Source organism: Toxorhynchites rutilus, chromosome 1, assembly GCF_029784135.1.
Source record: "Toxorhynchites rutilus septentrionalis strain SRP chromosome 1, ASM2978413v1, whole genome shotgun sequence".
NCBI lineage: Eukaryota > Metazoa > Arthropoda > Insecta > Diptera > Culicidae > Toxorhynchites > Toxorhynchites rutilus.
Genome location: NC_073744.1, coordinates 142889801 through 142903341, shown reverse-complemented (window position 1 = coordinate 142903341; position 13541 = coordinate 142889801).

Here is a 13541-nt window from a genome sequence, read left to right as displayed (position 1 = left end):
GCAGCGGTTACTTATATTCGATATTCTTGGAGGTTCTATTGACTGCCCTGAATTGCTTGCACAGATCCCGCTCAACATACCTCCCAGACGTTTCCGGAACTCGCCTTTCTTTGCAATACCATACCACAGAACACACTACGGCTACAACAATCCGTTCGATTCTTGCCTCCGCCAATTCAATCTTATTTGTGATGTGTATGATTTAAACTTGACTAAGAACGCTTTTAGAAATAGGATAAAATGTCTATCATAGGTATAAGCAAATTACAGTCTGTACGACTAGTCGAAGACGGTGTAAATAAATAAATAGCAAAAAAACAAATTTTGGGCGGGACGAAGTTTGCCGGGTCAGCTAGTTATTAATAAAACAACAGCAAACAAATTCTATTCAACGAAGCCCTCAATACCAGAGTTAATCATCTGAGCCACATCAAATTCAAACAGCAGCATATTATTGAAATAATTGAAATTCATTCTCAAAATCTACGCCATACAACATCAACACGAAATTCTCTATGATGACATGAAAGATTTTTTGAAAGTCAAAATATTCCGTAAGCCACATCAAATTCAAATAAACATTCTCGGTAATTTAACATTTGATTCAATATGTCTACCTAGAGAATAATTCTCTAAAATAGAAAATAACAATAGTTGGAACCATCAGCATCAGTACAAAAGTCATTGTGCAGCCATAATGTTGATCTATATCATTTTAGTAAGGAGAAACAACACCTTCCAATAAACGCATCAGCACCTGAGGAGTATCAACTAACAGAAAAAATATCTAAGTCACCATACCCAGACATTTCAGATGGAAGATTTCGAGAACTTGTTAATTGTCTCAATACCCCAACTTCAGCACGACCAATTTGACATTGAGGACAAACTTATTTGGGACGGGAGGAGTTACCACGATATACCAAAGCCATAACAACAACAATAACTGCTTCTTATGAAAGCAGGAGGGACAAGATAGTTCAGTTAGGTCTAGTTCAGATCGCAAGTGAATAGCAAGTGTAGTATAAGTTCGAAAAGTGATAAAGTATTTTTTTATGAAGATTTAGTAATGAAATCTTTAACTTAAATCTCCTACACCTGTCAAGTAATTTTGTACAGTTGGCAAGACGTTGTCTGTTTATGGATGCGAGGCATTCCTAATGAATATAATAAACAAATGTATCAAACACTTTCCACTGTCCGTCTGTTGATTTATTAATAGCACAACATCCCGATGTTTCTTGCAGAGCGGAGCAGTTGTATGGATGAATCGATCTTCGTTCCATCGTAGATCGATCTCCATCGCTGATGATGGTTGTGTGGACGTAATTATTCTATAACAACACAAAGATGGTTAATTGAGGGTACTGAGTTCTGAACCCACGATGGAATGATTGCTCCACTTTAGTCTTCAGAAATTGCTTGGATTCCGGATTAATTACACTAATCGAGTTTGGTCCCCACCTCGGTCCGACATAGTGACGCACAGAGAGAGGTTCACATACACACTTTGACACACAGAGGACAAAGGTTCTTGAGAGAAAATTTAATTTTTCGACTATATCTTTTGGTTTATCCTTTTTATTATGTGTCGTGGAGAAAGTTTCGTAACGCCAATTTCAAGCTGCTCGATTTTGATTGGGTCAGCAACGATGCTACAAATTCTTCCCGCCTTCGAAAGCAACATCATCGACTGGCCGCCCAAATCGGAAACAAGTTTAATTGAATAAAAATAATGTAACATAAATATTCAGCATCAATTGAATAACATTAATTAAAAGGAAACGTCAGAAGCGGACGGAGACGAATACGACACGACGCCGAAGGAAGAAGCAGGATCTAATATCGTTAGGGTTTCAGCTAAACAACGGTGCAAGGGAAGGTGATCTTGGAGAGGTATCTCACCGTGTGTTGAATTGATGGTCAATCGGGTAAATAAATGATGCGGTTCACGTGCGATGCCTGTCTCAACGACAAACGGGCGGAACACCGCCCTCTGATTGTGTGTGTTTGTGGAATTCTAAATCTCTGAAAAGTATTGTTGTTTGTTATGCTGGCGTTCAGTTTCTCGACAAGATTGGTGCTATTTTATATCGAGACGGATACTAACGAGAAAGAGGAGGCGAACGTATGACATGTAGGTTTTTCCGATGCACAACTTGCATGGGTAGGATGGGTGCGGCGCTTAATTGTTGGGATTTTGGGTGATAATTTTGGATACAAACGATTTTTTCAGCAATCACATGGCTTTGAACGTCTCTTCTATTGATTGAAGAATTTCCGAAGTCTTCTTCGGTGCAGTCCTTTAAGATTTGTAACTCGACAGCTTGGGAGTCTTCTTCACCTTAAAAAAATGTGTTCTTCCGTTATCAGTTTGTGACTTTGTGGAATACGAAATAACACATATGCTGAGGAAGGAGAGTGCGGCCTCCATGGCGCCGGATAATGCGACTCGTATCATTACAGCTTAGGACCACGGTTGCACTGTTTCCGAGTGAAAAACAAAAACAAAACAAAAAATTGAGGATGGAAGCCACGACTATAACGTGGGACTACGAAATGGTTGCACTCAATTAACCATTAAACACCGATATTGTATTAGGGAGCAACGAAATTCAATGATTATCTCTCGGTATGCTAATCAAATAGTTCAGGAATCAAAACGGGACACGTAAGTAAAAAAATAACTTTGATATTGATATTTTTCGAAAAAAAACTTGATGAATAAAACCGAGTATAAAACACAATAATCAAACATTCTTAGGAATTCAACGAATGAATATTTAGATGATGAAATGACGTTGTAAAGGATATAATGATTTTTGGAAGTTTTATCATTATATTTGTCACATTCCAGATCGAAGTTCTGTTTGACAATTATCATAATTTTCATGGTTTCAACATTGAGTCGTGACTTTTCCGTTGTCCACATATTGTTCATGGCAGAAAAAATCATTTTAACAGGCGCATTACTACTAAAGGGTGTGTCACATCAAATTGCATCACGGAAAAAACGCTGTAGAAATTCGCCCAGTAGACCGATCCTTTTGAAAATTTTAGACAGTAAAATAAAAACTATTAAACAATTTTTGGCATTTTCTTTCCATTCATACTTCGAGCCCAAGCCCGTATGCTCGCACTTTCCTCTTTACCCCGTCCATAAGGTTCTGTACAACGTCAGGTTGTAGTTTTTTTTAACAGAAATCCATTTTCTCTTGAAGTCCGCATCTGATTTGACCACTTTTGGGTTCTTCCGGAGGGCCTGCTTCATAATCGCCCAATATTTCTCTATTGGGCGAAGCTCCGGCGCGTTGGGCGGGTTCATTTCCTTTGGCACGAAGGTGACCCCGTTGGCTTCGAACCACTCAAACACGTCCTTTGAATAGTGGCACGAAGCGAGATCCGGCCAGAAGATGGTCGGGCCCTCGTGCTGCTTCAATAGTGGTAGTAAGCGCTTCTGTAGGCACTCCTTAAGGTAAACCTGCCCGTTTACCGTGCCGGTCATCACGAAGGGGGCGCTCCGCTTTCCGCAAGAGCAGATCGTTTGCCACACCATGTACTTTTTGGCAAACTTGGATAGTATCTGCTTGCGAATCTCCTCCGGAACGCTGAATTTGTCCTCTGCGGAGAAGAACAACAGGCCCGGCAGCTGACAAAAGTCCGCTTTGACGTAGGTTTCGTCGTCCATTACCAGGCAATGCGGCTTCGGTGTACAGCTTCCGGGCTCGCGTTTTCCCCACCATGTTTTGCCTTTCGTCGCGGTTAGGAGCCTTCTGAACCTTGTATGTACGCAGGCCCTCCCGCTGCTTGGTCCGCTGGACGAATGAACTTGACAAATTCAGCTTATTGGCGACATCCCGGACCGAACTTCTCGGATCACGTCTAAACTGCTTAACTACGCGCTTGTGATCTTTTTCACTGACGGAGCATCCATTTTTGCCGTTCTTCACCTTCCGGTCGATGGTTAGGTTCTCGAAGTATCGTTTTAGTACTCTGCTGACCGTGGATTGGACGATTTCCAGCATCTTACCGATGTCCCGATGTGACAACTCCGGATTCACGAAATGAGTGCACAGGATTAATGCACGACGCTCTTTTTCGTTCGACGACATTTTTCCAAATTTACGAAAAATTGACAGTGAAGTATGACCAACGTGATCTATACACTCTTATCTGATTATAAGCGAAAGCTGAAGATATAATTTCTAAAAATTAAATTTCTACAGCGTTTTTTCCGTGATGCAATTTGATGTGACACACCCTTTAGGTAGACCCAAAATATAGAGCAATTCCACGCCACGCCTTTTTTGAACCACGGCTCTTTTTTGAGCCGAGACTCTTCCAAAAAGCGGCTCTTTTTTGAACAGCGGCTTTTTTTGAGTCTTGAGACTCTTTTCAAAAAGCGGCTTTTTTGAGCCGCGGCTGTTTTGACGTAGGACTACGTCTTACATTAAGGGTGCCAAATCAGAAAACAGGTCACGTTTTTATGTAAAAAAGATAACGTTAATAACTATTCTTGCTGCGAACGGATTTTAACGATTTGCATACCAATCGAATCGGAAATTTTCTAAGATTTGTTTTATATGCTATACATTACAATCCCATAGTCTGTATATGGTTTAAATTGATGAAAATTGGAAGCATTCCCATTTTCCCATGCATTTGCTCTGCCCATTTGTGTGCTTTCCCGAACAGAGCTTTCAATAACGGGCAACTTATGCAGCCGTTAGAATAGGAACAACGAAGGGATATAGCGAGACTCCAGAATATTTGCGAACCCCACCCTTACATAGGAAGTAAGCTATCGCTAGCGTATAAGTATTGCATTTCCTCTGAGGAAAATTCTCAGAATTTTTCCGTACCCGAAAAAACGAAGGTCGCTCTTTCTGCTCGTTTTGTGTTTTATGTTTCCCTTCGAGCTGTGAACGCTAGCGAATATTTCACTTGAAGTACATCTGGCATTGTAATTAACACAACGGTCCGAGCCATGGCAAAGCAGGCGAAAAAAAGAAGAGTGCAAATGTTTATAGGTCGCTTCTAGGCATCAGTGTTTGGCTTTGTGTTGGTTGCGTGTTTTCGTTGCGCGAAACTTAGAACTTTTTCATTTTCTGTACATGTGATTAGCACACGTTCGATACTTTCAGTTACCATTCGTATTTGCTCTCGTGCGCATCGGCTCTGTTCTGATGCAACAAGCTCCTAGCTTTGTTGACGGTTTTGACCGAGAGTCGAGAAACGATTTTTCATAAACGGTCATTCTCGCGATGTTTCATTTTTATCGCTGCAACTGTATGCATCTGTTAGACGCGTGTTTGACGCTTGCTGAATGGCGATGCACGGGAGATGCATCTCGTTATATACTCAGTGCAATGCGTGCATTGATATTGGGTTGGGGAAAAAGAAATATCGTATATTGTCACTATTAACAACACTTAAACATATCTTGTGTTGTACTTATCGCATCGGGTCGTACTATACGGCTATTTAAAGACGATAATCTGTGCTACAAGTGTCGTTTTGACAGTGTTGTGATTGTCCTTTTCAGTCTCAAGTTATAGCGCGTTAAAGATGGAGTCCACCAAGCAAGAAATTCGCCATATTTTACGTTATTACTACCTACCTATTATTACTACCGAGGTGAAACTGCAACGAAGGCGGCCGAAAAAAATCGTGTAGTTTATGGAACCGATACTGTAACTATTCGCAAAGCACAGCATTGGTTTGATCGATTTCGTTCTGGTGTAGTGGCTGTCGAAGATACACCCCGTACTGGTAATCGTCGTGGAAACCGATAAAATCGTTGAAATCATATAGGTAGACTGGCATGTGAGCACTCGCTCGATTGGCCAGGAACATGAAGTTGCCTTCTAAATGGAAACAAGTTTGCGAACAAAACGGCGCATATTTGACTTAAATTGGATAAGTATGTTAAATAAACGTCAAATTTCGATCAGAAATACAACTTTTTTTTTCCCCAACTCTATATAAAGAAACAAATTGCGACATATGACCAGTTAGTGTATTGTTCTCGCAAAGGCAAGAAATAATCGTGGCTGCCATACAAATGAAACACAAATTTCTGCATTACTCAAGAATTAATCAAGCAAATGAAACCAAATTAAGCTTATTGAGGTTCTATGATGCAGTAAAAGTTTCTATGATAGTTAGACTCTCCACCCCGCTCTCTAAGAGGGGGCTGCCATACAAATGAAACTCAAATATCGGCATTACTCGAGAATTAATCAAGCAAATGAAGCCAAATTTTGCATTAGAAGGTTCTAGGGTGCAATAAATGATTCTATGGTGGCTAGACTCTCCGCCCCCCTCTCTAAGAGGGGCTGCCATACAAATGAAACTCAAATTTCTGCATTACTCGAGAATCAATCAAGCAAATGGAACTAAATTTTGCATGTGGAGGTTTGAGGGTGCAATAAATGATTCTATGGTGGTTAGATACTCCTCCCCCCTCTCTTAGGTGGGGCTTCCATACAAATGAAAGACAAATTTCTGCATAATTCGAAAACTAATCAAGCAAATGGAGCCAAATTTGTTCTGCGAATGTTTTAGGGGACACGAAACGTTTCCATGATGAATAAACATTCCACCCCTCTCTCTGAGGGGGGCTGCCATATAGATGAAACTCAAATTTCTGCATTACTCGAGAATTAATCAAGCAAATGGAACCAAATTTTGCATGTGGAGGTTTTAGGGTGCAATCAATGTTTTTACGGTGGTTAGACACTCCACCCCCCTCTCTTAGGGGGAGCTGCCATACAAATGAAACTCAAATTTCTACATTACTCGAGAACTAATCAATCAAATGGAACCAAATTTTGTATGTGGAGGTTGTAGGGTGCAATAAATGATTCTATGGTAGTTAGATACTCCTCCCTTTCTCTTAGGTGGGGCTGCCATACAAATAAAACACAAATTTCTGCATAACTCGAGAACTAATCAAGCAAACGAAACCGAATTTGGCATGTGGAGGTTGTAGAATGCAACAAATGTTTCTATGGTGGTTCGATACTCCTCTTCCCTTTCTAAGGGGAGAAGAGGGGAGGGGTAACGGAGAAACGGAGAAACATGTTATTTGCAAGTGGTTGAAAAATCTTGAACGAGAATTTTTTTTTATCCCATTTATTTATTTATCAGGCTCATTAGCATTTTATCTGTAACAGAGCCGGGTTTTTATCGTGTACATGTACATATGTTTATGTTTCTATAAATTGTAAATTACACAGTAGAAGTAGTAGCCATTTAGGCGTTAGGTTTTTCTGTTCCATTACATTATGTTAAATAACACTGTAGTAGCCATTTAGGCGTAATGGTAATCTATCTGTTCTTCCATTATTCAGTAGACCGGACAGCGGAGACAGTTGATATTGATCATTGTTGGGTTATTTATAGAACAGCAGCCCGATGTTTCTTGCAGAGCAGAGCAGTGGTATGGATGAATCGATCTTTGTTCCACCGTAGATCGATCTCCATAGCTGATGATGGTTGCGTGGACGTAGTTATTCTATAACAACACAAAGATGGTCAATTGAGGGCCCTGAGTTTGAACTCTCGATCGATCGCTTAGTAAGCGAACGCGTAACCAAGTGGCTACGAAGACCCCCTTGAACGAGAATTATGTCTGTAAATAATCTGATATTATAATGGTATGGATCAGCTTGGTAAAAGTACTAGGAATTTTATAGTAAAAGGTAAACTCAACGGGGTCGATTAGAAGATCAATCACAGAACAATTCTGCGATTGGACTCATGAACTTGCGTTTAGTAAGAAAACGTGAATGTTTGAAGGTAATGAAATTTTGGGCGGGACGAAGTTTGCCGGGTCAGCTAGTCACATATAATCAAGATGAGTTTGGTTTTGTCGAAAAGCCTCAAGTCTCTAGTTGCTAATAATACCATGAAGAGCTCAAATTATCCAATTTTTTATGTCTTTTAACGATTTTCTTCAAAGAGAAATCATGATCATGGTTTGTCCGAAAAAAGATTATTTTTGAATGAAAAAAAAAATCGAATCTTCAAGTAGATATTGCATTTTTCATTGCTTGAGCTTACTATGATGTAGGTTTTCTGCACAGAGAAACTTTATTTCTGCTTCGCGCGAAGAACAACCAAACAAAATAAACAAACTGCAGCACGCCATGCGGTTGCCATAGCAATCATGTGGACAAACCAACATCAGCGCATCGGACAAACCATGATCAGAATTGAGGTCATCGAGATGCATAAATTACATGGTTTAGATTGAGATATATAAATCTGATACAAATGGTGTGCAAGCATGATGTTTACAACATTTGTATGTGTTATAATCCAGAAATGATCTGAATACGTACCAAAAAATCATTCGGTGATTGATTAAAAGCTAGCTCAATTGAGGGGCGCTCTGACACCAATAGAAGGTGGATTTTATAATCCGTAAAAGGAGGGTGTGAATCCGTAAAAAATATCCTATAAAACTACTGTAAATCATGAAAAAACAATTTTATTTATATGTTTTGAACCATTTGAATACCTGATTTGACACAGGTGCGCTGAACTAGAGCATTAAAAGCAGGAAGTGGGTTATATCTATGGTATAACCGCAATGGTGACGTAGGACTATCGTTGATTCAGTGATTATTTGTTTGAGGTTGAATCTGAATCCATTTTGAATGAATGAATAAATGAATATTTGGGGGACTTCGAAAACGAGAGCGTTACGTTGGAGGTACAAGGTTTCATGCATCCAATATTGGACACGAAAATTTCCTACTGATGGGGAAGAATAATCTTCAGAAGGTTTCCTGCTAATTGCACTCGGTTGAAAAATCACAAAACCAAATGTATTCGATCGCAGCAGTACTATGTGGATAGAAAACATTGAAATAAACTCTTCCGCTTGAATGTAATTTTCAATTCCAAGGGAACTGGCAGATTATTTCGCAGTAACGATGACATTTTTCCGGATTCTTCTCGATTCTTCTCGAAGTCCACCACCAGTGGGTAATGCTAACTTGATAACCATGTGTTAATTGTACTCGATTGAATAATCACAAAATCAAATGTATTTGGTCGCAGCGTTATATGTTAGAAAACAATAAAAAAAAACTCTTTCGCATGAATATATTTCTCAATTCCCAGGGGAACTGGCAGATTATTTTTCAGCAACGATAATATTCTTCCGGAATCTTCTCGATGCTGGATGGCATTTAAACGAAAGAAGTTCCGCACGTATATATGTGTGTGTGGCGGCTGATTCGGTGTCTCAAACAGAACCGTTTTTTGGTGCTGATACTCTCTCGTTCGTCTTCTCTTCTTCTGATGGATCGGCTTTTCTGCGCTCCCTCACAGTTCCAAACCTACTGAATGCGTTTCAGGTCAAGCCAAATCGATGGCCTCACGAAAAATGAATGCGTTTCACCACCAGAATATCGCTTAAGTATGCTTTTTGTGCGTGATTGAATCGAGAAAAGGTGTGGTTTACGATGGAAATTTGAAAGCCAAACTAGAGGGGAATGAACTCTCTGAGTTTGAAACTTTCGGCGACTGAGCAATAATCGATTGAAAATAATATAATTTTCGCGATGCGAAACATTTTTCGTTGCGCGCGCATACAATATTGGATACGAAAATTTTCTATTGATGGGGAAGAATTATTTTCAGAAGCTTTCCTGTTAATTGCGATCGATTGAAAAATCACAAAACCAAATGTATTTGGTTGCAGTGTTTTATGGATAGAAAACATTAAAATAAACTCTTTCACACGAATGTATTTTTCAATTCCCAGGGAACTGGCAGATTATTTTTCAGCAACGATTAGTTCTTTCCATATTTTCCTCGATACTCGAAGCCCACCAGTGGTTAATGCTAACTCGATAACCACTTGTTAATAGCACTTAATTGAAAAATATTCGGTCGCTGTGTTATATGGTTAGAAAAATTAAAATAAACTCTTTCGCATGAATGTATTTTTCAATTCCCAGGGGAACTGGCAGATTATTCTTCAGCAACGATTGAATCTTTCCGGAATTTTCTCGATGCTGGATGGTATCCAAACGAAGAGTACCGCGCGTGTATGTGTGTGTGTGGCGGCTGCTCCGATCTCTTTCCGGGGAACCGTTTGTGGCATCACTCTCCTCCTGATGGATTCCCTTCTAGCCTAAGGTGCACAAACAGGCTCTTGGTGACACCGTTTATCCGCGCTTTCATGATAAACGAAGAGCTTCACCACAACAGCGACAACATGCTCCAATCGCTGTTCCTTTAGAACTGAGTGGATTTCCGAGCGGCGCTCCCTTATATACCGATTGGTGATTTCAATAGCCTGTTTTGAAAGCAATTTTAAGACTATTGAAACAAGTTTTTGGATCAAAAAGTAACAAGTATATAACGCGTAGACATTTTATCTTTCGAATGAAGTGTTTATCATACCATTTCGTTCAGTTATTTAGGAGCTATTAACGCTCAAAATCTCGGTCTCCGGCGTAACGCTTTCGTTTTCGAAACTTTAATTTTACACCCCGGTATAGACATGAAAGACGTAGTCCTACGTCAAAAAAGTGGACAAACCAAGATCTTACATTATTTGAGTACGTAAGTAGTTTCTTGTAATGTTCTCATTATATAAAAACTGTACGAACTACCCCCTCCTCCATTTTCCCTACTAAAACCCATTACCTCTCCTAGTGATTGTAATCTTGAAGGAAGATGGAATAATTTTCAACAAATTGAACTAAAATAATCAATTCCGGGAACTTTTCGAAAACGAAACGTTTTAAATGTTATATTCATTAGCTGACATACCGTCGGTAAGGCATTCGTGGAACAGCTCTTTGACATCTCGGCTGCTTCACACCGCAATCACTATAAATGTTTCGCTATGATCAGCTCTCTCTGACACCGCGATGGTCTTGAGAAGCACAGCCACTTCTGAGGACCGAGCGCTCAGAGGCGCTCCGTTTGCAATCCTGCTAGAAGCAAAATGGTTCGTTGCGCTGCTGATCGGAAACTTGACCATGCCGTGTTACGTTCCGTGCGCTCAAGGTGCAATACCGATATCGTCAGTATCGTGAGCAGGAATCGCATTCAGTCCTCTTGAACCCAGTCAGTGGTGTGGGAAACGAAAAACATCTCTCCCTCGGGCGGTACAGCAGTAGGAAACGCGATGCTGCTTGCGGTTGATGTGGCCTCAAGGATGAACGCTTCGATGCAGGGCCGGTGCCGGTGCAGAGAACCTTCGATGCATTTGCAATGCGTGACGAGTAACTGGGTCATGATTATAAATCAGACATTAGAATTGAATTGAAATCGTATTTTACAGATTGGTTTCTCTGTCCGGTTGCTAGCGCCACGCTCTACGAAAGGACAATGAATTCAAGGCCGGAGTCGAAGTTTGGTTATGTGATAATGAAATCGGAGAAAATATGCTTACATAATATTCTTCTGGCATTGATTGCTCACCTTGAGAGGCTGGGTGTTGCGCTTTTGGCGGTATATTAATTGGCACCAATTTTTGGAAGCAGAATTTCCGCTGAATACAACCCTACAATTGGTTGGTCTGTCACCCGGATTAGCAGGATGTGGTTTCTTATCCTGAGGGTCCAAGAGATCCTAACAAGAACAGCAGCACATCATATTGGGGATAACGAGAGCCGACCGGATCCATCCTGTAATAAGACGAAAGAAGCGGAGGCAGAACGCCCCCACACGAGACGTATTTATGTGACATGTACTGCAGATATCGTAAGAGGAACATTGGAAATCATACCGGAGGCGATCCCGGATTACGAAGGATATCAGTAGACGCCGCTACAATCGATGTCGTGCTAGCTTCCGGTAATGTATTTAATTACAACCGAAGCTATTGTTCGAAACGCACTTTCCACATTCCAACAGCAGATCGCAGCCCGCTTGGGACGATGAGGGAATGAAATAATTTACTGCCGGCAGGAAACAGCAAAAGTCAAACAGCAGGTCCAGTAGTGTGACGTGCCGTAATTTCCAACGTGATTTTACAGCACCTTTGAGAGGGTGTTTCCTTGCATCTTAAGGGCTACTCTTCAGCCCTATACTAATCAAAAAGCAAGATGCTCAATTAGGGTAATGGACGACATCGCTTCCAATGTAAGTGGCTATGAAATACTGCCATTAGATTGACACTGGCCTATTGAAGAGTGTACAGTGGCAGATTCCCTCGTAGGTAAAATTTAAAAAAAACGGATAGAAAAGTATTAATATATTCATGGGGAAACTTTCATCCCGACGGCGCTAAATATAAAACGAGAGTCATAACATCACTTCCTCGCATTCCCCCCTCTCACTCCCAAAAGGTTATCCAAAACAAGTGCCAACAACTAGCACTTCGGGGCTGAGAAATTGAGAGGTAGTTTGGCAAATTTTCCCCAAATATGAATAACAATAAATCCTCGAGTACCACTTCAAACCGATTGTGTGGAAAAGTTGCCCCGGAAAGAATGCCGGAAAGCCGGGGAGACTGGGCGCAATTTTTACCAAGGGAAACGATACACGTTGTGATGGATTTTCGGTGGACGGAATGGGACATTTTTCATTCCTTATTATATCCAGTCCATCCACCTCTCCAGCGGATGGAAATGGATCATCGTCAAGCGGCAGCATCAGCTCGATGTTTGCCGGGCAATGGGCGAACTTCATGAGTGGAATGCTCGTTGAGTGGTTACCAACAATGTTCGCTCGTGCCTTCTCCCCCCACTCCTAACAATAACGAAATGTTTCCAGATGTAAGCGGAGAGGAGAAATTGGTATGACCATACGCCATTATTGTCTGGAACTAATGTACCGGATTGAGGGGGTGATTTCCGCTGACAAGTTTGGGATGACCTTGCCGAGTGTGGCGAAAGTGAAGTGGAAACAATGGAAGTACTTGAACCGAAATGATTGCGCCATAATGGTGTACATTGCTTGACACCGATTTTATGCTTTAAAACATTATTTCAGATAGATCTTCTCGATGAATTTGTCAATGTTTGTTCAAGATTTTCATAGCAAACTAGCTGACCCGGTGAATGCCCCGCCCAAACTTTGATTTCGATATAGGGGGGTCACTCTACGAAAAATGTAACGTTTATTAAGAGTTTTCAAATGCATATGACGCAGAATTGTTCTTACGATATATGTTATAATATATACCATTAGACGGCAATTATATCCAGCATCTTTTTCGCCTGAGACATCAATAGTGGAAATAATAAAACAAGTGAGCAATTTAACAAATAAAAGAGGTATGTTTTGCGAGCGGGTGCGAAGGTAAATCATGTATTATGCATTCTTTCTTCCAACTTCGATTCCATGAATGTTGTAGGTAACACAAAATTGCATTTAATAACTCATTCTATCTATCAAATCAGCAAGATGTTGAAGCAATCAGATGCAAGATTTCATACATCATTATAACTTCATGCAAGATTTCATCAAAGCAAAGCGAAAAGTGTCACCCATACAGTGATTGTTCATTAATTAGGAGGTGGCAGCGATTATCATGCGAGGACTTATTGAGATCGGCATTACAT